This window comes from Peromyscus eremicus, chromosome 12 (assembly GCF_949786415.1).
Source record: "Peromyscus eremicus chromosome 12, PerEre_H2_v1, whole genome shotgun sequence".
Taxonomy (NCBI): Eukaryota; Metazoa; Chordata; class Mammalia; order Rodentia; family Cricetidae; genus Peromyscus; species Peromyscus eremicus.
Genome location: NC_081428.1, coordinates 51,293,913 through 51,321,866, shown reverse-complemented (window position 1 = coordinate 51,321,866; position 27,954 = coordinate 51,293,913). Strand labels below are relative to the sequence as shown.

Below are 27,954 nucleotides of genomic sequence, written 5' to 3'. Positions count from 1 at the left end.
AGTAGACAGTAGGTATTTGATGAGTAGAGAAACTAAGTCTTCCAATCTGCTCAAGGATATTTTTTAAATATACACCCGATATATTTAAATATATACTACTTTAATATATTATATATCATATACATGTTATATTTATATTGTATATTATATAACATATGTGTATTTATATATAATCATTTGCTAAAGAAAATTTGCTAGACCAAGGTTTCAGGAAGGCTGGCTCCTCGGCTCCTATCTAGCTTTTGCCGATTTTTCTGGTCATCTTCAGTGTTCTTGCTGCAACTTGGAGAAGCATCACCCAGCCTCTTCCGCATCTCCATTTGGTCGTGTCCCTTTGCGTGTCACTGTTCAAACTCCCCTTTTAAATAAGGACGTCAGTCTTACTAAATTAGGTGCTCTCCCTGCTCTCTCTCTTCTCTCTCTGTCATAACCTCATCGCCGTCCATCTGCAGTGCTGTGTTCTCAGAGTTGCAGTCTGAAGAACTAGACAGGGAAAAGGTGTTGTTAGAAACTTCATCTGTGAATTTAAGGAAAACACATTTAAACATCAGCTTCTCAAAACGACACTTGGTTTTATGATTCTGTATAGAAACTGATTTGGTGATCTCCAATAGCGTGAACCGTGAAATTTCGTGTTTATAGATAGTAAGCAAGGGAAGTCAAAGGGGCCTGACTGTACATAGCATATTTCTTGAACACCAAAGTACCTAATATGACAAGACAATGAGTTTTGTAGGAAAAGCTGCTGAAAGATTCCAAAGGAATTTGCATATGAAACAAAGGAGTTTATTGGGAGCTTTATTTTAAAGATGTCAGAGAAGAACATAGGAGTTGCGTTAATTATTTCCCTCAATGTTGTAGCAAAAATACCTGACAGAAGCAACTTAAGGAAGGGCACATTTTGGCTCCCAGTTTGGGCATACTGTCCATCATAGCCAGGAGGGTGTGGCCGCCGACACAGTTCTGAGGCAGCTGGTCCCATTGTGCCACAGTCAGGAAACAGAGAGAAGTGAATGCTGGTGCTCAGCCTCTTTTCTCCTTCTCACCCGTCCTGGGACCCCAGCCTTTGAGATGGGGCCTCCTGCATTCTTGGTGGGTGTGTCCTCCTCAGGTAAGCCCCTCTGGAAATACCCTCACAGACGCCCACCCAGAGGCTTGTCTCTGTAGGTGATTCAAAATCCTGTTAAGCTGTCAAGAGTAGCCATCCCAAAGGTCAAAATGTATTGAATGGTAAAAATCTAAGAAGGGTGAACTGTATTGAATATAAATTACACATCAATGAACTTGACTTTAAAAAGAAAGAAATGGTAATAAAGGATGAGCTTTTGAAAAAGCAACTCATAAGCTTGTGATGCCCATTACAGCAGTTCTGATTCCCAGTTTCAGCCAAAAAACATACGTTTTTATTGCATGACAAAAAACAAAATGGGGAAGAAAGGGTCTATTTTGGCCCATCATAGCCACAGCCTTCAATCTGGTTAGGCTTCTAAAAGGCTCATCCATATCTTCCTCTGTGAAAGAGGACTGTATTGGAAAGGGAATTGATCAAAGATTGGCAAATCATCCTCCAGTTTATGACTGTCCACTGCCCAGGGCTTGATCCCAGAGATTATCTTAACAAAGTGTAGGACAGGTACAGAGCAAGTGGGAAGGGTACAGTCAGTGACAAGTGCTGTCGTTAACATAGCTCTGTGCGTCATCTGTAAGAAATGTGTGCCCTGCCCAGAGAAGACACCCACGATCTAAGAAGGTGGGCCACAGCTTGATTACAGCTTGCACTTGAAACTGAAGGAGAGTGTTTAAAAGCACACAGACTCCCATGGGATCCATGTACAAGCTAAGAGCAGAAGAGGCTGGCAAGGCCAGATAAGCCGATAAATGCCAAAGACAGAGAAATCAAAGAAGAAAGCTGTGTACACCATGTCATAGTACTTACGTAGGTCAGTCATTACAATAAAATAAGCCTTTTTCTGGTTATTAAAGAAAAAATTGATGAACTTGGCCAAAAAAATTTAATTAGAAACACAGCTAGATAGATCAAATTTTAATGGGCTGAGAAGTAAATAGGAGTTGGGAAACTTGAAGTTGGTACTGAGGAAGGAAAGGTCAAGTCCACAGAAAAAGGTGTTTCATTTATTAGTTTGTTATGATTATTGTCCTTGTTTGTGACTGAAGATGAAAGCCGCTAAAGTGTGTTGGCAGCAGTAGACAGTTGAAAAACAAAAGGAGTAAGTGCTCCTGGAGTAGGTCATCAGTGGTCTCTTCGATATTAAGGGTGAGTTCAGTGGCAAACATGAACCGTGGCCTCTGCTTCCATGGTATGGAAAGAGGCTAGGTTCACTGCCGAAAGCAAAGGGTAGCGGGTCCATCATAAGGAATGAAACCAAGTGATAAGTGAAAGTAGAGAATCCAGACAGAAACTAAGGAGGAATAAATAAAGAATTGCAAAGTAGTTCTGATTCTAAGCTTCAGCTGGAAAACATACTTTTCTGTTACTGTGATAAAATACCATGACAAAAAGCAAACTAGCAGAGAAGGGGTCTGTTTTGGCTTAGAGTTCTTGAGGTATATAGTCCATCACGGCAGAGAAGGCATAGCAACAGGAGCGTGAGGCCAGCGGGTAAGTCAGGAAGCTGACTGGTCACATTTCATCAACACATAAGAAGCAGAGAGAGAAGGCCACACTGTACAACCTCAGCCCACAATGTACCTCCCCCAACAAGGCTCTGCCTCCTGGAGGTTCTGTAACCTACCCAAACAGCGCCACCAGCTGGGCTCCCCTTCAAGTACACTAGTCTACAGAGAATGTCTCTCATTCAATCATGTCTCCAGAAATCCCAGAAGCATCAGGCTGTGTGGTTTTCTGGTTTGTGCTCAGTATCAGTCAGCAGCTTAGACGATAATGAAGAAGTACAAGATCAGGTCCGTGTGAGCTCAAGAACTAGGAAGGCACAGCTGGAAACCACAGACACAGGGACTGGAGTAGCTGGGAGGCCATTAACCCTAATGATGGAGAGGAAAAGAAAATGAAAATTCATATTTGAGAGAAAAGGGGAAACCATGAAAACCCAAAGCTGTGGTGAACAAGGAGAGTTCCTTTTATCTGAAGCCAGAGATGTCCTAGTAAGGAAGCCTATCCCTACCACACATATATTTGACATAGACCTCAGAGAAGCCACAAATATGCTGGAGGGAATAGAGCGCATCCAGAAACATAACTCTTCTCAAGGTTTCTTCCCCACTCGCCACTCTTTTGTCAGCTCTGTTGGTCAGCATTGCTTGCCTGTGACAAACTCCAGGGATAACTAGCTTTAAGACAGGAAAGGTTTGTCTTGGCTCATGATTTTGGAGGATTTTGATCCATAACCCATTGGCCTTGGACCTATGGGGGCACACAGTATCATGGTAGTCATTTGTGATGGAGAAAGCCCATTTATCTCAGAACTGGGTGCAGAAGAAAAAAAAAGAAAGGTAGAGGCTGGAGTCCCAGTATCTGCATCAAGGGCGTGCCTGTAATGCCCAAACTTCCTTCTAGCAGGCCCTGCTTCCTGAAGGTTATGCCACTTCCCAATGCACCACAGGCTAGGGACCAAGACTTTACCCATGGACTTTGGGGAGATATTCATGGTCCAAACTGTAGCATCAACCATGCTTGCCACCATTATCATAGAATGTTATCTTAAGGGAAGAGCACTGCGTATGAAAGAGAAGAAGTAAGAACCTATCATGAGAAAGGGAGTAATCTTCATGAGAGGCAGATGCAATGCTACTTTTCAGTTTCACGGCCTGTGCTTCCTCTTTCTCTGCTTCCTCATGTCTGTAGGCATCAGAGTTTTTGAATGCTTCTGCCATCTTCCCCTACCTAAGGTCCAGATAAAGAACTCCCAAAAGCTTAATATTGATTCGAGTTTTAGGGTTTTTTGAAACAGGTTCTCACTATGTAGCTCAGGCTACCCTCAAACTCATAATGTCACCAGCTCAGCCTCAGCCTCAGTATTGCCAGGATTACTGCAGGTAACATCCTACCCATCTCATCATATTAAATTTTCTCCCCAAAACAGTGGTCAAGGAAGTTAGTGGCTGGTTAAAGAATACTTTTATGTGCTTTGCAGATGACACTGTGCAGCTTATCTCTTCTGTCCTGTACATTCAGATAAACCTGTGAGTCCCTCCCTCTATGTATTTTAAGGATAGCTCTGTCCCTATGGGCCCTGTCTCCATATGTCATCCTAGCAAAGTAGCCAACCATGTTATTCACTGTGAGATACCATGCTCTAGTTATCCTGCTTGCTTGAGCGGACTGAAATGAGCATAATATGTAGGTTTAGTGATGTCCTAAAGCCTGGGAGAGTATTCCTAAGCTTTTTCTCCTGGTGCTGTTTGTATATAAGTTAAAAAGAAAATGTCTTTGGGGGAATTTCAATAGGCATTTCTAAAGAGGTCCTCCTTTGCTGCAAATATGAATCCTTGTAGAATTCCATTTTCCCTTTTTTTTTTTTTTCCTCCTCCTGATCCTGTTATAGCTCTCTCTAGCAATGCTGAAACCCAGCTGGTCTGGAGATTAATATGACCAGACATACCATGAATTTTTTAAATCTCCAAAGTCCCAGTTTCTGCTTCTTCATCAATCAAATATAGGTTATATATGTGTGTGTGCATGTGTATATGCAATACATTATCATAAGTCTCTAAATTCTTTTCTTTTGCCTCAACTCCTCTTAAATTATTCCTGTTACTTGTTCTAAATAGGTAGGAGAAAGGATGTGAGGAAAGAGAGACAAAGGGTGTGAAGCGGTAGAAGATGGAAACAGTGAGAGTGCTGGGAGGAAGGGGATCCAGTGAGAAGGTGCAAAGAGAGTAGCTGCCCACTTCCTTAGTTCCTTCCGACCACTTCCAGGTTAGCTTTGTTACCCTTTTCACCTAATGCCCTCAAATAGCTTCTTCTCACTCCTAACAGATGTTTCCTACCTGCCTCACACATGGAAATCTCCAGACTAGCATCTTAACATACTGCCCAGGCTACCAAGCACCTTGCTTATTGACTCAAAGGACTTGGACCTGTTTCTGCTGGGTCCACCAACTTTCTTGGCATGGATAGTGTTAATGACTAATGGAAGTCTGGAGAAACTTAAGCAATAATTTGTTTTTACTTCATTAACATTCAAAAAATAAACAAGTAAACTACATGTTGAATTCATTAAATTCCTCTTCCACTGTTTAAGAATATAAAAACTGCATTTTTAAAAAAGGGATTGATTGGTGTCATGTACGTATTTGTTCACTTCTGTTTATGCAAGATAATAAGAGTATTGCCATGGAGGAGGAATAATGGTATTTATAATTCCATCACTACTGTTTATGTGAGATGAAAATGTCTGAAAAGAAACTAGAGGGAACATGGATGCTCTTTATACACATTAAACTCTTCTATTGCTGTTGATAAGATATGTGAGGAGGAAAGCTAATCTAACAGTTGGGGAATAGGTAGTGTTTGTAGCATCGTGCTTATCAGTTGTGTCAGTGGCCAGGCTCAAAAAGCACTAACCAGTAATGAAGGAGCTGCCTCCTTGCAAAGAAGCCCAGGAATGTGTACTTCATTAGGTCCTGAGATCTAGATTACTTTAGGTTATGGTCCTCTGGTGAATGCTTAGATGCTTCTGTCTGGAAGAGAGGAGGTGTCATATTAGGGAGACCAGTGACTTGGAATTTCCCTATAGTTTCAGATGAGCTTCTTAGGGACTGGGTCCTATTCATTGTTCCAAAAAAGAAAAAAAAATTCAGACCAGGTTTTGAAGATCCACAACCAAAACTTCAAAAGTTCTCTTCAAAACTTTAGGATATTTTCACGTCTATTTAAGAAAGAAAGGGGATTGAGAGTAGGACGGATGAGCTGAGCTGATAATGTAGACCACAAAAAACAGTCTTCCAAGAGGGGTTAATGATTGTCATGGAGCACGTGAGAAGAGCAAGTGAAGATGACAAAGAGGGATAGGTTGGGTCAGGTGGCGATACTCACGGTTACTTTTTAAAGTGGATTAACCAGTAAGAAATGGAGACATGGGACTCTCCAAAACAGAGCAGAAGGTCCTCGATGGCAGGGATATAATCTGAGTGACGAGGCTTTGAGAACAATGTCTGTTGAGCTAGTGAATAGAAAACTGAAACTGCTTCTCACATTCTCTTCTTCCCATCAATCCAATATCCCCAAATTGTACAAATATTGAAAGTCCCCCAAGTGTGCAACCGGTAGAGATGAAAACCCAAGGTAGCACGGCGGCCATGATGCGGCTCAGCTCTGCCGGATCTTTGTCAAGCCACTGCCCTGGCCTTATGACTCTTGCCGTTCCCATCAGCTATGGCTATGCCACGCTTCATCTAAAACTAACTCTCACAGTAAGTTCAAAACCTTTAGCAGACTTAGTTTTGAGAGTTGAGGTTTAATAAAAGCATAAAGTCACTAATTTTTATATTTTATTCTTTGCAAGCTCCATTCACATTCCTCATCCCATCTCCCCTCATATTTTTTTGTCAGTTGGAATAATTTTGCATTAAAGTGACAGGTGATGAATCCAGAAAGATAGTGAGGGGTGTACTTTATTGGGCCTTGAAGACCCTGGAAACTTGTAATGGGTGAGAGGGGGCTTTAAATCACAATGTAACCCTGTTGTTGCAGGAAGCCCCATGGTAGGCAAAGCTACAAGATGCAGATGTAAGAGCTTAATGTGGGTCACCTGTCAACTGAAATTTCCCACCAATGTCAGTAAAAGTGAACTATGACTTACTCAACTCTGGGCTTTGCTTCTGAGACCACTTTCTCCCATCCAGCACTACGTGACATCCTTACCTAAGAATGCTCACAGGGCAGGGTGATATGTTGTAGAACTTTGAAAAGGCCTTTGCTTCCAAAACAGGATTGGAGACACTTCTGCAAGAATTTTAAATACTAGATTTTGTTTCTTTTTGTACCATGTCCACTATAGGAAGGAATGTAAATTTGTCCACATTTAATAGTTTATGCATAAATCATTTGAAGAGGAGGAAAAAGTTGAAATTTCCCACAGATTGGCATCCTCTCTACCCAGGGTACCAAAATGGACCAATATGGAGAATGGAGGAGATCTGATAGTTTGCCTCAGGTAGGATAGTCAAAAAGAGGTCATTTTCTTCTCTATTTACATCTAAATATTTTAACTCTGAAGCCATGTATTTAGAAGAATTCAGGGATATAGCATTAAATTCTTCTTGTTAGTTACAGAGATGACAGATTTTAAAATCTGTTGATTCCTCTGAATAGTTTCCTCCACGACCTGGAACCTGCTTGCTTCGCTTCATCTGGCCACAGTGCATTTCTGTGATTTATCCCCAGAGATTTTTAATAGAACCTTACACTTACTGTCTGAATTAATGGTGTTCCTTTCTTTCACCATGACAAAAGCCACTCTAGCCTCTCTATACATTATGTTAAAGGTGGTTTTTCTAAAGCATGTGGACATATTCTGTAAAAGCTTTTTCAGTTCCATCACGTTGACAAGCTGATTCCATTAAGTCACCCACCATCATCATGTTCAGCTTTTTCTCCTTTTTTGAAAAGTTAGAAAACAGTTATCATAAGAATTTTAGAGGCATTCACTTTGGCAGAAATAAATCTGGAAAAACATGAGTCTGTTCCTTGAAATGGAAAGAGATGAGTTATGTCATTCTCTGCGCAGCCTCCTCTTGACACTGTTCGAGAATAGGGAAGGAAGCTCTGGCTCTTTTTTCTGTTTTGTTTTCCAGTAAGTGTAATACCTTCTCAGTGTTCTCACTAGAGGTCAAACTTCTCTACCTCAGGATTTACTGGGTATTATGTAGTACTGAAAGTGGACACTGAACGAATCTGAATGAATGAGGAAAAGGGATTTCATTTGAGAATTTTTTTTTAACTATTTACTTACTCTTGGATAAAATGCTATTATATGGAAGATTTTGGGATCCCCTGGCTGTTTTGATTTATCAGGGTAGATATATCTCTTCTCCTTCAGTGCCAAGCTTTCCCACTGACAAGGTAAAATCCATATGATCTCACTGCTGCTGGGTCATTTAAAATACTGAGCAAATGTGTGACATGAGAGAAAAGTGCTCAGTATGGGGGTAATTAGCTCTGTGGAGTTGTGGGTGGGTCACTTCTCAAGGAGAAATCATGCGTGTACACATCACAAGATTAAAGAAACGCTAGGATCCTTTGGTCTGGGTGCAAATTCATTGGAGATGAGAAAGGAATCCTTTTGTATAGTGAGTCATCTGGGCCTCACCGGTCAGAGACAAATGGACTTCCCTTGAAGGATCTGGTGCAGGCCACTGTCAGATGCTGAAAGTGAGTCCAGAGTTCGAGACAGCCCTGACAAACTGGGACATGTTGAATTGACCTCTACTAACACATAAAAATCCTATCTTCTCAGTTTCTTCTAATTTACCTTAATTTTTTAGGTCTCATCTTGGAAGCAACATAATTTCTTCCGGAAGTGTGGATGAAACCTTTATATTTTCATAATTGTTTCACAGACTGCTATGGGTTCCCAGCTCCCAGAGCTCAGCTCAGCCCTGGTTTCGTCTGGAGGATTCCCACTAGTTGTTTATAGTCTACTCCTTTCAGGAAGTGTGAGGTTAAAGAGCAGCCAGAAAACATTTGCGACTCCCATAACACCAGGTTATGCAACACCCTTAACAACAGGTGACTGGGAGAATTCAGATATTTACAAGAGGATGTATAAAGCCAGATTTTCCAGGGTAGAAGAGCTAGATTATAAAGTCTTCCTGAGGTTATGCTAGCAAACAGCTAAGAACCAGTAGAGACAGGCCATGTGGGATGATAAATATGCTAATGGACTTTCAGTGCAAACCATTGGTGTTTTCTCCTCACTGAATAGATTGCTCTTACGTTACTAACAGCAAAACTTTATTTATAGACTGTCTGAACAGAAAACCTCAAAATGTTTGTAATCTTGAGAGAAAAAAATATATATATACTATATGTGTGTCTGTCTAGATATTTTTTACTTGAAATTAAGCAATAAGCAAAATTTTTTTTGAGATGGAGCAGGTGACAAATCCAAATTTTGGAGAGTACATGAGAGAGCCTAATATTATCACACATATACAGGGGGCAGGGGAGAGAAAGAGAGAGTGTGTATGTGTGTACTTAATACCTCTTTTATTACCTGTGGAAAAAAAACTAAATGTGGATCTTGTAGAGACAGTTAAGAAAATGCAAATTCCCCTAAGAGGAAGTATTGAAACAATGACTGAGTTGTGGAGAGGCTAAAGGTGACTGGGGATGTCCACAAAGAGACGGACCCTGTACATGTGGGTCATTTTTCTCCAGCTGCTTGGTGATCAGAATGTGGATGTGGAAATCAGAAAGGAAGGAGGGAGGGAGGGAGGCGGGAGGAAGCATTATGAATCCGACAACCTGCATTAAGCCCATTGTGGCACAGCTTTTCAGAATCCAGGCTGCTGGCAAGCTTGACCCTTCACTGTTCATTCCTGGTGTTTGGAACAGCCAAAGCAATGGCTGCATGTACCAACCATTATGCTAGTCAGGTTATCCAAGTTAGCTTAATGCTGACTTTATTTCCTGTAGTGATACTGAAGAAAATGTCTCTTTTGAAAGGTCTTAGACCTCTCTCCTCCCAGCTCCTGATCACAGTAATAAACAACCTCAAGAAGTCATTAGTGAGGACAAGCGCAATCTCCCCTGACAAGTCAGCTATGAAGAAATTGGCATAGTTTGTCTCTTTGACTCCTCTTCTTATGAAAATAATGGATTGGGAAAAAAAAAAAACTACATTTCTCACTCTCAGTCTCTTTTTGTAAGTGTATCTTTCTTATCAGTTACATTGAAGCTAACTTTGGGGGCTAGGTGTCTAGGTTTGTATGCTCCTAACAAAAGTTGAATACCACTCGCAAGTTTTAATAGTCAAAGTCCATCTTTAGAAATAGCTTTCTTCTATACTTGTACTGCCAATTTCTTAGGTGTGTGTATTTTGACCTTGCTGGAGCCTTTGCTATGGGCTGCCTGTTGATTGGGGTGTGTCATGGTTTTGCTTTGGGGGCAATAGTTCAGTGAGCCAGTCCTCCTAATCTGAGCCATAGATAGAACGGGCTCATCTTCTATTTAAGAAATGTGGCAAACTGCTTTAAATGAATCTGGTTCAGACAAGGTCATCAGAAGCATTCATCTGACCCTGTGCTGTGTGTAATGAACACTTCTACTGAGCTCCAGAGCTGCAAGGTTAATAGACAAGAAAGCCAGTGACTGCCACCACCCACCGGAGCTCCCAGGAGTCTGTCAGTACATGTGAATTCTTAACCATATGGGGCCCATTTTGTCATTTGTAGGAGCTGTTCACTGGCTCTCCTGATATCTTTGAAGTTAGATTTGGGAGTAATAATATTGAGTGTTTATATTATGTTCTGGACTTTTCCTTTTTCTCTAATTGAAAATTTAGTTAATATGCATATTCAATTCCAGATTTCTGAACTATTCAGCTAAACTTCTTAGATGTAAAGAATGACTTGTTAGAATGTTGTTGGTCTCTAGCTAACCATTATGCTAAACTGTAGTAGATTTCTAATACATTTTTCCTCACTTTATTTGCATCATGGCACTTGGTAAATTGAACCAATACCTAAGCACCACATATATTATTTTTATTTTAATCATTTACTATCTGTATTGCCTAATCCCCTTTAAGTGTAGGATGTATTTTATTAAACTGTATTATGGTTCTGTGTGATTTGTAGGGTCAGCATTTTATCAGATTTGGTTGTCATCTAAGGCCAAGCAGAACTAGTGGGATTACTGAATTCACCCCCTGGCTGGAGACAGAGCTGCATATCTTCAATCCAAAGTACATAAGGATCTTGCCTCTTTTTAAAGAGTTGTGAAGAAAGAAATTTCATAACTGCTCTTAGCAGTCTATTTGATTATTTACAACTAGCATGTTTAGGGTGTTCATCTTGAAGTCTTAAATTCCTCACTCAAGTTTTTTATATCATTTTGCCCAAGGACAGAAATGCTAATCATTATCCTCTTTGTAATGACTATTCTTATAGTCAGAAAACTATGAAGATATAATTTGGCCCTTTTTTTCTCTAAACTAAATTATTCTCATTTTTTAACAGTTTTATTTCTATAGCTCTTTTTGTGACAAACAGGACTGTTTTTAAAAGCTCTGCCATATATGATGCTTCTGACTCAGGCACTGCATATTTTAATTGCACTGTGCCGGTGTGGAAATAGCCACAACTTTTCATTTTATCCTGATGGACAGAGCACTTGTGGTCATTTAACCTTGAGGTTTAAACTTGGTCCCAAAAAAAGTAACTGACTCATAGCATTGGCTAGACCCAGGACTAAAGAGCATCAGTCTTCCCAGTCTCAGAGCTCATCTTGCCCCCACTCCTGAAAAGCACTAAAATTAACTTTTCCTTGACCTCTCTTTCTAGTGCTATTTGTTTACTGATTTAACGACTTTTTCTATCATCTTTGTCTCCTAAAATAGACAGATGACATTTATTCAACAAACATTGGACTGTCATGCTGTGTTTAACACACTTTGCAAGGTTTGGGAGATTCAAGTGTGAACTGTCAGCAAAGGCTGGGAGACATAGATGTCCTAGGCATGCGCAGGGAAAAACAGAATATTCTGTCACAGTATATAAAGAAACAGTGGAGGAGAAAACAGAGAAGGGTTTGGGCCAGATTGTGAAAGGTCTTGGATGCTCTTAAGCAAATAGTTGGTGGTGACAAGGACAAAAGTAACACGTTGCAGTCTGTATTACAGAAAACTGCTCCTAAGTTTTGAAAACACAGACTTTGTTTATGTTGTCCCCATGGCTTAGCCAGTCACTGGGTCTAAATATCTGATTAATTTCTGTCTCTTGATATGTGTGTCACATATTTTCTTTGTATTTTAACCATTTGAGTGGCGATCCCCTCTGTTCTCATTGTTCTGGATGCTTCTCTGCTTCTAATGTGTTCATATTTAGTCTGGGATCCACTGCACCACTCACTTATTCGTCTCTGTGTTTCTAGACAGAGAAGTGTTGGAGTGTTCACCTTACAGCAGCAATCTCTAGCAAAGGACATTAATGGTGGACTAGAGCAGCACTGTGTCCCTCTAATCAGGTGGCCGCATGATAACAGAGAAAGAACTTTTCAGGACACACACACACACACACACACACACACACACACACACACACACACTAAAAAGAAAAAAAAGAAAAGAAAAGAAAAAGAAAAACAACGAATTACTATAGGGTAAAAGTCCTGATACCCAATCTATAGCTATAAAGCTACTACTTCAGAAATTAGTAATCTGCAGAGAAAGACTGGAATTAGATTATAAAATGTTCTAAAATCTGCTTTGGGTGGACTCTTAAGTTGTCAGGCTGGAGGGGGGAAGAGGGAAGAACTGAGGGTAGATATGGTCATGTTTCATTTTATATATATATATATATATATATATATATATATATATATATGTATGTATGTATATATACACACACATATATATATGAGATTCTCAGAGAATAAAAAATTATAATTCAAATAGAACCCATCTTAAATACAAACCCAGTCCCTGTCACCCCCCAGAATCACTGCTCTCACTGTTTGTTTTCTGACTGTCCCTGTAAGCATCCTGAGGAGTCAGGAGTCTTGTGTGAACTGGGGCAGGTATCTAATTGTATCTTGTCAAAGGCTCATAGGCCATACTATGCCTAATTACTGCACTTCAGTTCTTACATCCTTTCTCTTCATCCATGACTACCTTATTTCATCATCTGAACTTTTCAGAGGAGATGTCCTTCAGTTATGTTATAATATGCTTATGATTATTTTATTTCTTGAGATAGATACAAAATACTATGGTCTAGTAAGTCAGGCTTCAACATATGAATGAATATATATAGCATTTATGATTTTCTGCTATTGACCAAAATAATGGAAACACTTCAGTAACTGCAGAGGGCCTAAAGTGGGGTTGCAAAGGATCACTCTGCACCCATGCTCTTTAACTTGCAAACCTTTCCCCAGGTTTATGTGGGTTTTGTTTGTTTGTTTGTTTGGTTGGTTGGTTGGTTGGTTGGTTGGTTGGTTGGTTGGTTTTTCAAGACAGGGTTTCTCTGTGTAGCTTTGCGCCTTTCCTGGATCTCGCTCTGTAGACCAGGCTGGCCTCGAACTCACAAAGATCCACCTGGCTCTGCCTCCCGAATGCTGGGATTAAAGTCATGTGCCACCACTTCCCAGCCAGATTTATGTTTAAAGAAAAAAAATTTTTTAAGCTGGAGAATTAAAAACTCCCAAATGCAGAGTACATGAAATGCCATTAAATCTAGCATAAACCTTCTTGAATCTGTCACATAAAGAAAGTCATGTATCCAGCGTGAAGCTGGAATATCAATTGACAGGAGTCTATGGAGCTGGCACTCATTCTGAGAGACACATGTGTCTAAAATTCCAATAGCACCTCAGCTTTTGGAAAGTCTGGAAGTTGAATGATAGTAGCAGCATCAGTAAGGTGAAAATCATCCTAGTGTTTGGGATGATGCCCACACATGAATTTCTTAATACGGTATTTCTAGAACACTCAAAGAGTATTTAAACATTATCTCTATCCATAGAAAACATAGCTATAAACCCACCCAAGTTCTAGGAAGAATATTTGAAGAGAAAAGACTAAGAAGATTAAAGACGTGCCTAAGAGGTCATTCCTGTCTGGTTGTCATACCTTTTACCCTTCTTAGCTGAAAGGATGAGTATGGAACTTGAGTTCATCTGAATTCCTCAGCTCTGTCATCAGCTGTGACACATTCTCATTTTCTGATTCATCTGTGATGAGTAAGCACTCCCTTTCCTAGTCACAGTCCTCAGAGTAACCAGTTTTGTGAGTTATGATGACTTATTTTTTCATTTCATTACTGAATTACTATTATTCCCTCTAAGCAAAGTTGGTCTCACCCTTTGTCCCACCCGCGTTAACCCCATATGCGGAAAAGCACAGTTGGCCAGTAACATTGCCTGAGCTCTGAGCTAGTTCAGAGTAAAAAACTGACAACCAGACTTCTGTTTTTAACCCAGCCAGATACCTCAGCTGGCAAGCCGCTCAGCTTCCTCACCATAAAATGGGTATAATAATAGCTTTCCCTTACCACTGTGAAATATTTAGAATGCAAATCAAGCCAGACCTATCTCCGTCCAAAGCGAAGCATAAACCAGCCTGCAGAATCCTGAATGAGTCCAGATTTCAAGGGAAAACATCAAGTGGGAAGCACCTAAAGGTGGCATAATTTAGTGGTTAAAGTATGTGGACTTTGGAATGGTGCAGACTTACTCAGAGGCCAGCAGCTGTGTGATTTGGGATAAGTTTCCTAATTTCTGAAATCTCCTCTTTCTTCTAATAAGTGCAGGGTAACAGTATTTTTCCTTATAGTGTGGGTTCAGTGATTCACTCTCCCAGTGCTTCTCACACTTGCACTCAGGCAGGCCTCAAGTTAAAGTGGTCCAACATTCAGGATGCCTACTGGGACACTGCTCTGTGTGCTCCAGACAGGACATTTCAGGGCAGCCTCAGGTATCACCCCTGAAAATACACATGAAGTATTTTCTTTTCACTCCTCAGTATATTTTTGCTTGTTTTACTAAAGTAGCAGTAATACAAGGCCAAGAAGAGCATCTGTTTTGTTTCTTTTAAAACATCCAAGAGAAAGTTAATGGGGAAATGGATACATGTACAAACAACAGTTTAAGTTATTCACCCCAAGGAAAACCATCTATCAAGGAAGATGACCATGTCTTAGTATTGGTGGCGCTGTGTACACCATGTTGCTTGCTCCCTGCACATCCCTAGGTTAACACATATACAAACTAGAGAAGCCTTTCTTTACCAGATGCCTGAAAGCACATCAGGTACTCAGAGCATAGGAACTCTCCATTGCTATCATTTCTCCACCCCATACTCCTCTACCCCATTGCAGTAACTGCACTGTGGATATTTTAAAAGAAATTATACTGGGTGGATAATGATGAAAGTACATTATATACATCAAAGAAGTTTATAATGAAGCCCATTATTTCATACAATTAATCTATGGTAATAATAGTGAGTAAGAAAAATATTATAAAGCTCCAGGCATATAGAGGACTAGGGGACCTTAAAGGAGCTTGTATGTCTCTAGTCACACAGCTTTACTTACTTAGAGAGCTTCCTTTTTTAATATTTTCTTTACTCCCAGTTCAGATTATGCTTGTTTTAAACTTTCTGAAGGCCATTTCAAGGGAATTTTCTTTCCTCACCCCAGCCTCCCCAAGCCATGGGTAAAGAACCCACAGGAGTCATACTTGGGCTTCTTGGGAGCCAGACATTCCTTGAAACTTGTTGTGTTTGAGCTTTCTCGGAAAAGGATTCTCCTAGGAACCTGCATCATCTCTAAATGTTGAAAACCACTGCCCTGGAGCATTATGTGAACTGAAATTAGGGAAACTAGCCTTTTCAGTTACAATTAAATTACAGTTAGGTCCTTGGAGATTGACACTTTTGGTATCACAAACCCAAGATTAGACATCGATGCACATCACACCTCCTGCCCCCACGTTGTGAATGCACCCACTGCTGTGTTTTAATGTCCTGAATTATTTGGCCTTTACAGTTTTTTATCCTTTGCTACATATTTGTGTGTTGAACCTGGAATGTTCAATGCAAATGTTTTAAATCCTATGCAAAACTATTCTACTTAATTCTTTGCATTTCATATAAAAACAACTTACAGACATAGAAGGTGAATATCACTCAGGTGGAAAGGGCATGTATCAATACATAACAGTTTCAATTGAGCAAAAGTAAATCTATGTAGATTAATACATATTGTAAAATTGCATAGCGGATTGTAATTCAATCAAGAAGGAGGGACCTTTTGACAGTTACGGACATTTATGAATTTTACATGAACTGTGAAATTAAGTTTTTAGGCTTAATATTAAATTTGGGATTGCTTTTATTGTTTTGCTTTAATATATCAGGACAAACTTATATCCCCCCAATTTGCAATCTAACTTGGTTTTCTCTTAAACTGTAACACATTCTGTCATTTTCTCTCCATCTTGGATTCCCGTCACTGACAGCCTGTGTATCATTTGATATCAGGGAGAGAGTTTATTAGTCTTCACATGTGTTAGTCAAGCCAATAACTTTCTATCACCAACTTTCTATTTAATTTTAGCTAATTTTGTGAATAACTGCTCCTTGGAGCTCAAATAGAAAACTTACCTGCTCTGATAGAAGAATATAAGCACCTGATAAAGTTTTCAAAGATCAGAATCCATTTTTGAGAGACTTTTTTGTCTATAACATGTAATAGATAAGGGATAATTCAGCATATTTTATAGAAAAATCATTAATCGTATTTCCCCTTTTCCTCCAAAGATTAATAAGAAATTGTGCTCAAAAAATGGGGAGGGGGAAAGAAAAATTGAAGAAGAAGAGGGAGAGGGTTGGAGATAGAATGACAGAAATATGCACAGTGCAGTGATTTCCTGTCCTGGCTTGTAAAGAAGACATGAATATACAAAACTACAGTCTTTGTACACTAGCCCCTTTTTATTTTTTATTTCCAGTTTGTAAATTCTGGTAATAATTCACACATAATCTAATTATCTTTCCTACAATTTTCATTAACCCTGTCAATTTTGTGAGAAAAACTTAAAGCACAAGAGAGCCCAGGTGTCTGTTGCACTGGTGTGCACTGTGTGCCAGGCTGCAGAGTCTGCAGTGGTGTGCACTGTGAGCCAGGCTGCAGAGTCTGCGCTGGTGTGCACTGTGAGCCAGGCTGCAGAGTCTGCACTGGTGTGCACTGTGAGCCAGGCTGCAGAGTCTGCACTGGTGTGCACTGTGAGCCAGGCTGCAGAGTCTGCACTGGTGTGCACTGTGAGCCAGGCTGCAGTTTCTTGTGAACTCTTTCTGTCCTACAGGGATCACCACCCTTTGCAGCTGCATGTACACAGGCAGATTTCACACTGACCACACAGGGGGGAAATGTTTCTTGAGAACAGTCTCTACCATGGTGCGTTTGTCCAGAAAATCTGGAAACTGAGGCTCTTGAATTTAGTTTTCTGCTTTGGCTTTTTCAGGGTAATCAGGTCCTTCAAGTCAATACCCTTAAATAAACTCATTTTGACACTTTTGGAGGCTTTATGTGAGTGGTTAGAACATCCTGCAAGGTGCCCACAGTTTGGCAGTACATACCTGATGTGACCTGAGGATCTAGTGGAAAGACTTCTGTTATCTTAATTTCTTCATCTAGAAGAGAGTCAATCAAAACTATGGTGGCATTCCAGTAGTAATGGTTTATTTCTTGTATAGTTTGAGGATTATAAGGGAGAATTATTAGACTTTTAAACATAGAATGTGAAACTATCATGGCGAACTTCCCCCAAACCTGAGAAGTGTCATTATTAGAGCAGTATTTGGAGTGCAGAAGTGTTCATTCCAATCACTCTGTCACAATATCTCCATCAACAATAGAGCTCTCTGCAACTCAGAAATGTTCTTTGTGGAGTTCAGTAAGGTCACTGAGAGCCACACGTGGCCATTGAGCACTTGGAATGTGGCTAGTATGACTAAGGATCTGAATATTTAGATGTTCATTAAAGTTAAAGAATTTAAGTAGACAAGTATGGCTAGTAACTACTGTAGTGAGCAGCATCGTTCCTCCAGGAAAGCCGTCTGTTGGGATCCTATGAAATCAACAGGAAAGTTCTTGGCACTTTCTATACTAGGATGTACTGGCATCGGTCATAGCAAGGAGGCTACAACTCCTGAAAATCTCTGAAGCTGGATATTAATAATTTTGTGCCTACAGTGACAAAATATGGGATCAGTGAGTCCCATCAATGTCTTAAGGTTTTGTGTTCCTCACTGTATTCAGTTTTGTGTTTAATTCCTTGTCTTGTCTTTCCTTTTCAGTTCCTTGACCACCAGTCCGATACCTGTTCCTGCTCTTTATGTAAGTAAAAGTGGCTTCTTTACTCTTAATGAAAGTGTTGGATTTGTGAAGCTCTGGTCTTTGGTGTCACATTTCCTAGTTGGTTTCACTGTGGTGCCCAGCGTCCATTTAGTGTGCGTTAGTGTTTTCCTGCTTGGACGCAGCGCTGGTAGTGTGGTGGTGAGCTGTCCTCCGTGAGGGAGCCCAGCAGCACAGCCGCGGCCTTCTGAAAAGACTGCCCTTTCCCTCTCTCGGCAGCTGCTATTTGCCAAAGTCGTTGCTCTTCTGAACTGAAGCTTACAGTCCACGGCCAGATCTCAGCAACAGTTGGGCTTTGCTCCACTGTCAATCAATGGGCAATTATTTATTCTCCAGTTATTCGCTCATCCCTGGGTCCAACCATTTTTAATTTTAACTTCTAGATCAGAGCTTTCATTTATTGACAAAATTTATAATATCCTTTTACAAAGAAGTACAAGACTGAAAAGTAAATAGGCTAAAATTTGTGCAAAATTATAAAGTCTAGGAAGAAAAAGAAAAGAAATCCAGGATTCACATGTGCCAGAAGGTTTATAGAATGTACAATTCCTTTCCAGAAAAATGGGAAAATTTGGGGGTGGTGGGAGAAAGAAATGGGGGAAAAAACTTGATTTTAAATGAAAACGTGAACATTTATTATTTAAAGACCAAACTGGGGCACACTGAGCAGATTTGGATAAATGTTACTTTGGACTGCTTGGAAAAGGTTCTGGGGTAATGAAACCACATAATCAAGTCACTACCCCCTCAGAAACCCTGCAGAGAAAGGCAGTTAGCTCATTCTTAAGTAACCATGGGTGTCCCTGTAACCGCATCTCCCTCTGTCCCTTGTTCAAGTTATGTCACTCTGTAGTAGTTCGTATGTTGTAGTGAGCTGCATCAAAACAGGTCTCTGAGTCCCTTTGTGTATGGCTTCTACTAACATTCCTAAAAACTTGTGGCAAACATATTGAAGGAAGCAGAATTCCCCAAAAGATGCTAAAGTTGTGTGACACTTTATCTGATGTGGAAAGGAGATTGATTGATTAGACTCCTCAAGGACTGGTGCTGTGTGAGACCACAGGGGAGGTCCTTCCTGCCCCTAAGCCTTCTCAACCCCGTTCTCAGTGTTGATAGAGTGCGTCTGCTGATGCTTTGGAGGATGTCGGTGGTCATGTTCATGGTTACCACTGTGTGTCTTCCTGTCCTTCCCCTCCGTTGTTACCTAGCACTGCATATTTCTAGTCCTCTGACTGGCAAATCTTTTTGTAGCAGTTCTTTTGTGTAAAAACAGTTCGCATAATAGCTCAGTGTTAGACGAGGCATTAATCCTCACATCACCAGGATGAGTCAGCACGACATACTCCTGCCCGCCTAGCTCAGCTATTATGACGTCAGTGCTTTAGGGCAAGCCTCAGACACAAACTGTATAGGAAACCTGTCTCACCTAGTGGAAATCAAGGGAGAGACCTATAATTGAAAGGCTGTGTCTGCCTCGTGGGAAAATGTGAAACTAATTCTGTGCTACATCAGTAATCAGCAGAGCAGCTTCAAGTAGATCCTTTTTTTATTTATTATTTTTTTCTTTATCTTTAAAGCAGAAGTAAGGGTGGGAAAAGAAAAACCTGTAACGAGCTAATAGTCCATTCATGTACTCATGACCTTGTCCCACCCCAGGCCAGGTTTCATGCTTGCTTGACTTGTTAGAAATCCTCCAGTTGCCTTTATGCCAGCAGGATGACAGGGCCAGTAACAGTCCTGTGTCCTCAAGTGCCCCTGTGGACACAGCTGATGGAGTTGATGGCTGCAGGGGTGGTGCCCTAGAGGCCCGTCAGAAGCAAAGGAAAAGTTCCTTGGGAACAAACCAGAACATTATCCCCCCAGTGCCTCTTGTCCCAAGTGCCTCTTCAATGGCCTCCTATGAACAGGTGCAAAATTCGGCCCATTTGACCTTCTGTCCTTGGCACTGCATCCAGTGTCCGAATCTGGAATTGACCCAGATTTAAATAGGAGTTGAATAGATGCCACGCTTTCCTGCAAGAGTTTTCTGTCCCATTATTCTTCAGCAGAAACTGAAAGGAAAACCCCGCAACCTGCCATGCTGCTTTGAAGCAGATGAGAAAGTCTAGCTATGCTTGGGAAGCCCAGTTCTCGTAAGCTAGGCCTCTATTCAGACTCAGACACATTCTCAGGACAGTACCTTACAGTATTAAAAGTTAATCACTGGAAGGGTGATATTGTATTCCCTTACTGACATCCCTGTTAAAAAGAGATGCTCCATCGCAGCCTCCATCCCTCCCTCTTACTCTCACCCCAGCCGGCCACCAGTGCTTCTCCACTAGGATCTTCCACCTTCATTAGATTGCTGGTAGTCTCCTTCCATGCTTCTAAGAGCTGCTGCTACTGTTTGGTGTGGTTTTGATTAATTATGCACAGTTCTTTATTTAGTTTTCAGTCAACAAACGTTTATAGAAATCTTGTAACAGTGCTTGGTTCTGGGAACTCCAAGACAAATGAGAAATGCCACCTTTTATTAAGAATGGCACCGTCTGGGGCTAGTGGTCCAGCTCAGTGAAGTGGAACGGGAGCGTAGGCCTGGGCTAGACCCACAACAATGCAAAAAGAGAAAGAAAAAAAGCCCTCACAGTCTGCTGGAGCAGATGAGCATGTGGGTCAAGGCTGTCTTGTGACAGGCACTGGAATGCAGGTATCTACAAGTGCCTACCCATATAGAAGGTTCAAGCTGACTCATGAAGTGAAAGTAGTGAGTCGGGGTTTACCAAGTGAGCTCAGGAGGAGAGAAAAGAAAAGGGCTCTTCGTCAGGGAAAAACAGATATTTCAAAGTGAGGAGGCATGAAGTAACCTCCAGATCTAGGTGCCGAGTTCTCTGGTGTGCTAGAGCATGCTGGACTAGCAAGCAGGCTAGTTGGGTCAAAAGGCCTCTGATGCCAAGCAAAGGAGTTTGGTCTTGATCTTCAGCCTTGAAGATATTTTTTAAAAAATGTAAGGAAATTGCATAAAACCTGACCTGAGCAGTGGATAGAGTGGAGAGGAGAGATTATTTAGGAGTATTGACATGGGCATTAATAGTTGTGGGATTCCAGCATATCTTTGCCTACTGCATAATCCTTGCCTTCTAAGAGAAAGGCTGATGTGATATGGTACCAGGTTGAAAGCCAAACCCCTCCTCGGGGGAGTTTCACTGAAGACCTCAGTTTGCAGCTAACCTGGATCGGAGCTGCGGCCTACTGGTCTTGGGATGTAGAAGGGTCATCTGGCCACAGTGAGCATGGGATAGGAGGACAGAGAATATAAAAAAGATGAAAGCAATTCTTAATAATGGCTCTCTAAAGTCAATCAATCCCCGATTTCCTGTCATTTTTCCATTGCTGCCTTTTTCTAAGCTCAATTTCCAAGCCATTGAACTGAATTGCAACTTATGCACAGCCGGGTGTTGAAACAATTCAGTATATTCATTCCTTCTCTCTGAATTAGAGTTCACCATAAGTGTGCTTTTCTCTTGTTCACTTGGGGCTGCCAGGACAATTTAAAGGAGAATTTCAGCAGCTTGTGTCTCACACACCATGTTCTCTTTGCAAACTGGAGTATATGTGTGGGCGTGTTTAAGTTGTCTCTATATTGCTTTCTAGAAAGGTTTGAGAAGATGAACAAGATGAGGAGCAGGGACCTATTAAAAGCCCAGATCCCCCAGTGACCTGAGTGGAGAACGTAGGCTGGTGATCAGATGGTCAATTATGTGTTTGTCAAAACACAGTGGGCTGCATTCCAGACTGCCAGCTTTGGAGGCCCAGCTTCTGCCAACCAAATGTCATCTGGGAACATGCAACACTGGGCACTGTGAAGGAGTTTGAAATAGACCATGCCACAGCCAACCTACTGCCAGTCTTATAGCACCAATATGGCATGCACAGCCGGGCCCCATGTTTCAGAGCTCAGGAATTCACTGTACTCAATTCAAGGGGTCAGATGGGTTCATGTTTTCAAAGCCTATGTTCTCTGCTTTGAACACTGTGACTTGTTCCTCAGCGATTTCCAAGGGATTTTTCCAGTCACATCTCTGTGGAAACCACTCTTTTTGTGTTGGTTAGGAGAGCCTTGTAAAATGTCCCAGAGGAGGGGTGAGGCAAACCTGCTCTGACAGGGACTGTGACTCCTATAAGGGATTCCAACTCGAAGGAAATTACATTAAAGGTGCATAGCTTTTAAAATATCAGGAACCACCTTGGCAACTTGTAAAAAGCAGAAGGGCTTTGCCTATTTTATAAAGTGATTTGCATATACCTGCATAAATAATGTCCCCACCTGTACTTTTATGTATTTAGGTTGAATAAATTAAATTCAGTGATCTTTAAAATATTCTGTGTCTTTCATTGCTCAGACACCATTTTCAAGACCCTTCCTCTTCATTCCCCTCCTGTGGCTGCAGTGACTATTTGTTTTTGAATCTTTTGGCTAATTCTGAGAACTAAAGAACACTGCAGACCAGTCCACCACAACCAGGAACATTATCTCCCTCTGCTTGAATTTCTCTTTTCTTTTCTATCACTGGATCAAGAGTTCTATTTTTTTCATAAGAGAAAATGGAGGAGTTTATTATTAATGTGAAAGCATAGCCAAAGAAAGGATTAATACACAGCTCAGAGATATTAGCCTTATATTATTTTTCTGTTAGCCTTTTCTTTCCTCCTTCCTTCTCTCTCTTGCTCCCGTACTGTTTCTCTCTGTCTCTTAACAAGGTTATTATGTAGCACTGGGATTACAGACCTGTGCCACCATAATTGGATTAATCTTTACTTTCTGTGGCCATTGCCAGTACCCCTTCAGAAACCACCTGTCTATTAACTCCTAACAGTTTTAACTGGGCCTCCACATCAAAGTCTGTTCAGTAGACCAGCCCTAACCACATTCATCCTGCAAGATATTAGGCATTTGCCATATTTTGTGAAGAATCATGTTTAATGGAGTTAATATATATAGTTGTTGCGCTTGATTGTTCTAAAGGAACTTAAAGTTAAGAAGTTAAACTGTTGAGTATTTTTATATTCATATAAGACAATAAATGACTAAATTCCAAATGGAATGATATAATCCAGGAAGTACAATAGAATTTCATTCTCAAAACTGAGTCTTGAGAGCTGAAATTTTTCATGTCAAATGTGATTCATCTGAATCTTGAAAAAATGGCTAAAATGTAAAAAAAAAAAAAAAAGGGGGGGAGGGTAAAATAAAGACACTTGAAGCAAAAACATAACCTAAGTGTTGGGATCTTGGAGTGGTCCTTAAGTAACACTGGTCTTCCTCATTTAAGATCTAAGCTGGGTTTAAAAAAAAAAAAAAGAGGTAAGGCCTGAGAGATAACTCACCAGGTCAAAACACTGGTAATACAAGCTTGGCTTCCTGAATTCAATCACCAGAACCCACTTAAAGGTGGAAGGAGAGGCTCTCCTCCACAGTGTTGTCCTCTGACCTACACACATATCATGTACACATGCACAATAGTAATTCATTCATTAATACATAAATACAATCTCAACCAATAAGGAAAAAATGATAACTGAGAAAATAATTTCCGTGACTGTTGGTTGGAAGATATAACATAGGGGTAAAGGCAAAAGGAGCCCCGTGACTCTCATTCCTTCACTTTCAACTTTCAGAAGCATGAAAAGATGTATGCAGATATGAACAGCACCTTGCCATGTCACTAATTTTCACCAGTCTGTGTAGAAAAGAAAGAAAAAGATACTAAAATCCTGCTAATACACATTCTGACAGACCCATTGGACATGATTTGAAATACAGACCAAGGACTTTCTCAGAAATAGAATGAGTCATCTCTGAGGAGCAGAATAAGGAATACAGCAGCATGGGCAGGGGTAGAAAACGGATTTGAACTAGACGTGAAGAAGGTGTATTCTTCCCAACCTGGAAAGCAGGGGAGAAAGAAAGGAGGTAAAGCTGGAAATGGAGGGAGGCAGTAGGACCAATTCCACTTCTCTAAGGGGACACCCTGGGGTCAGAATCAGTAGTGCTGTGGTTGTTCAAGGTCTACTTGGAGGGCTTTCCGAGTCTCCAAATTACTACAGTTATAACTTGAAGGAAGCAGGCAAAAATGTAGTTGATGAACTAAATAAAATCTATGGGAAGAAAAATGCAATACTTGTATCTCAGCTTAATGAAGAGTATCAACATTTGTTGAATGATTGCCTTGCTTTGGATACTGTGCTATTTAAAAGAGTTATCTGATTGAACTTTTTCAAGTACACTACTAAGGATATGCTCTTACTATAATTGTGCAATTGAGTGAACTGAGATTTACCATGTTTGATTAATTTTCCCCAAATACTTAATAAGTGTTAGAGATAGAACTTGAATTGGGACCATCTGCTCTTAAAATCCATGGCCAAATTTCATTCAACACAGGCAAGTGTCTACTAATGTTACAGATAGAATGGTGGAGAAAACAGAGTGTCTCTCCTCCTGAACCATATAATTTGAGGAGTATAGGGCAGATATTAATTAAATGGTCAGACAAAGCATACAATTTCAAACTGTACTCACTACCATGAGGTGGAAGTACCAGGTGCTCTAGGAGCAAAACGTAGTGGATAAGGTAGTTTCCGGAATCCTTTCTGAGGAAGTGGCACTTGATCTAATATCTGAAGACAGAAAGCACAAAGTGAGGTTGGGCAGTGGGAAAGAAGTGCAGGCCTGGGGAACAACATGCTTGAAGGCCTTAAGTAGACTCAGAAGAAGAGGGTGAAGGAAAGAACAACCCATCTGAATCTGAAAACACGCATAGGACCTGACGATGCTAGGTCTTTTGAGGCCATGTTAAGGATATTTGGAAAACAAACTTAAGACACTGTGCCGTGATAATTTTTTTTATTATTTTAGAAAGATGTGGTTTGATTTTAAAAAGATGAGATATGTATCTTAGGAGTTAGAAACTAGTCACCTGTGTGTGTGTGCGCGCGCGTGCACGCGCGCACACACACACACACACACGTATACCTACTTCATTGGTAATTGTCCCAAACAGGAAACAGACCAATTACCTTCAGTGGATGAGTGATTAAACAAACTGTTGCACATTCGTATCATGAAATACGTTCATCACTAAAAAGGAATGAGCAACTTGAATAAATTTTAAGGATATTTCACTGAATGAAAACTAAAATGACCAGTTTCAAGACTGCAAACTGTTATCTATATGTAGCACTTTTGTACTAAACAAGTTATAATGCTAGAGGACAAGTTGTAGTTGACAGAGAAAAGAGACTAGAGGTGGATGCGACCATGGCTACAGAAGAGAGGCATGGAGATGTTTTGCAGTAGAATGGAGGTACTACCTCAAGGTTATCGTATGTGGTGGTGAATGATGCTGTTGGCGTGGATAAAAATGCCCAAATACAGTCTTGATGGAGAAGCCCAAGACTGAGATTTAAACAACTTTTACTGTTTAATTAGCTGGTAGAGAAAATGAAATCTGTGACGTATCCTCAGGAAAAAAGAAAAACAGCTAAAATAGTTGTAGGAAAACCAGAACACATGAACACAGAAGGCAAGTGAAGAGTGTTTCCCAAGAGCGGAAGGGCAGAGTTGAAACCCATACATTCAGTGGATCTGTTTGGAGGTTGCAGTTGACCTAGGAAAAACCACTGTGTTTTTGTGGTAAAAGATAACTTGTTTATGCTTAAGTGAGGAGCGTGAGAGGTAAAGAAACACAGACTATAACTGTGGACAACTAGTAGTTGCTTTGTATGACAGCAAGGAGAATGAATGATGTCATGGCTTGAGGGCAGACACAGGTCAGAAGAAGTTTGGGGAAATGAGAACACTGATGTGCTTTGCACACATATGGGAAAGCCACAGATGAGAAGAGAGAGTCAGTGCACAGGAGAGAGAGGAAGACACCATATTTAGTCGTGGATGGTTCTTGATAAGATTAGAATGTGAATGTAAGAAGGAGGGGCATCTATTATTTGAAGGAAGAAGGAGCAAGAGCAGATGCCAGCCCTTATGTAGGTTTGATGCTGACAAATTTTGAGGTTTCCCACATGATGGCTCCTAAGGGGGTGAGAGCCTGCCAAGAGTAAGTGGTGAAGAGATCTGATAAATGTTGAGGTTCAAAATAGTTCTGGGCACAAATGGGTTTGCAAGTCAACCAAAGAAACATAGCAGGAATCTCCTTGGCAGTTCAGAAGACACAGCTACTTCTCGTCTCTCCCTCCCTGCTCTGCATACCCAGTCATGGTGGATGCTCATGTTTTATGATTTCCCTACAACTGTTTTAGCTGCTTCTGGAGGTACTTTACAGATCTCATTCTCTCCACAATCTGATTAAATATGAAGAGTTTCTGCCTCATTGCCACATCTCTAATGTGTATCACACATATATGCATGACAACTCTGATTTCTTTCATTATCATTTTGCTAATATATAATCAATTATGAATAAGTAGATAATCTACTTGAATTGTGGTAAAATGTGAATTTTCTCTTAAGTTTTAAAAGCTGGTATCTAATGTCACAAAATGCTATTTAAATTTAAAAGAGAGTGGGGAGAGACTAGAGACAGGAAAAAAATAAAAAAGAATGAAAACGTAGAGGGGGAAAAAAAGAAAGAAATCTAGGGAACTATAGAAGACCTGACAGAAAACTCATCTTTGTTATTCAAGGGAACTCCCATATGAAAGAAATAAATGAGATTCTATCCCCTAATGGTGATCTACACTGGTAGTTTAAATGAGAATGTCTCTCATAAGCTCATATATTTGAATGCTTAGTCATCAGGGAGTGGCACTATTTGAGAAGAATTAGAAGGATTAGGAGGTGTGGCCTTGGAACAGGTGTGTTACTATGGGGGTGGGCTTTGAGGTTTCAAAAGCCTACACCAGGCCCAGTACCTGTCCCTCTGTCTGTCTGTCTGTCTGCCTGCCTGCCCCTCTCTCTCTCTCTCTCTCTCTCCCTCCCTCCCTCCCTCCCTCCCTCCCTCCTTCCCTCCTCTTCCCCCTCCCCCCTCTCCCTCCCCCTCCTCCTCCCTCTCTCCCTGTGGATCACAAGTGTAAAGGACTCAGCTACTGCTTCAGAGCCTGTGTGAGTGCCACCATGCTCCCCACCATGATGATAATGAACTAAACCTCTGAAACTGTAAGCAAGCCCTCAGTCAAGTGCTTTCTTTCTTTTATAAGAGTTGCCTTGGTCATGGTGTCTCTTCACAGCGATAGAATGGAGACTAAGACATACACCTTCCACCTCCACAAATGGCTTCCAGACCTGGAGACATACCGAGGACTGTAGCTTGCTTGAGTTCCTGCTGCTAGAAATGTAAGAAGATACCAAGAGCATCTGAGATCTACTGTCATAGATACTGACAGCATCTAAGGGAAGGAAGGCCCCTTTATTCTCATAGATGCTGAGAGTCATCCAACTACCCTTGGGAACAGTTGGGTGCAACAGTGACCTTTCCTGTCTGAACTCGTCCCACTCTGCTGGCTTCCCTTTAGGAAGTGACATTAGGACCACTTGACTCCGAACTAGGCTGCAGATACATCTGGGTAGAATTTGGCAGCTGTTGAGTGCAGCAGCTGTATTTTTTTAGTATTTACTTCTTTGATGATTCTATAACTCACATTTATCATAAAATATTAAGAAAGTATGGTATAAATAGAAAACATTGATAATCCCACTCACTACATAGAAAAAACTGTTATTAACGTATTTTTGGCATCTTGTCTCTTTCTAGATTTTAAGATAATTCAGCATATATAATGTATGAAATTCTGTAATATTTTCACCTAATAGTATAAACACTTCCTCGTGTAATTACAAGCTCTTTGTAACATCACTATATCTGAATAAAATCCTACCTTATATAGTTCCCAGAATTT

General features: G+C 40.7%; 1 protein-coding gene across 3 annotated transcripts in view; it reads left to right on the top strand.

The window, feature by feature from the left end:
* Window positions 1-27,954, top strand: part of Zbtb20 (zinc finger and BTB domain containing 20) — a 560,418-nt gene that overhangs the window by 379,578 nt on the left and 152,886 nt on the right. For all 3 annotated transcript variants that reach the window (XM_059276799.1, XM_059276800.1, XM_059276801.1), the window contains one exon: window positions 18,006-18,045. The gene's annotated coding sequence lies outside the window, so the exon portion shown is untranslated. The remainder of the gene's footprint in view (window positions 1-18,005; window positions 18,046-27,954) is intronic.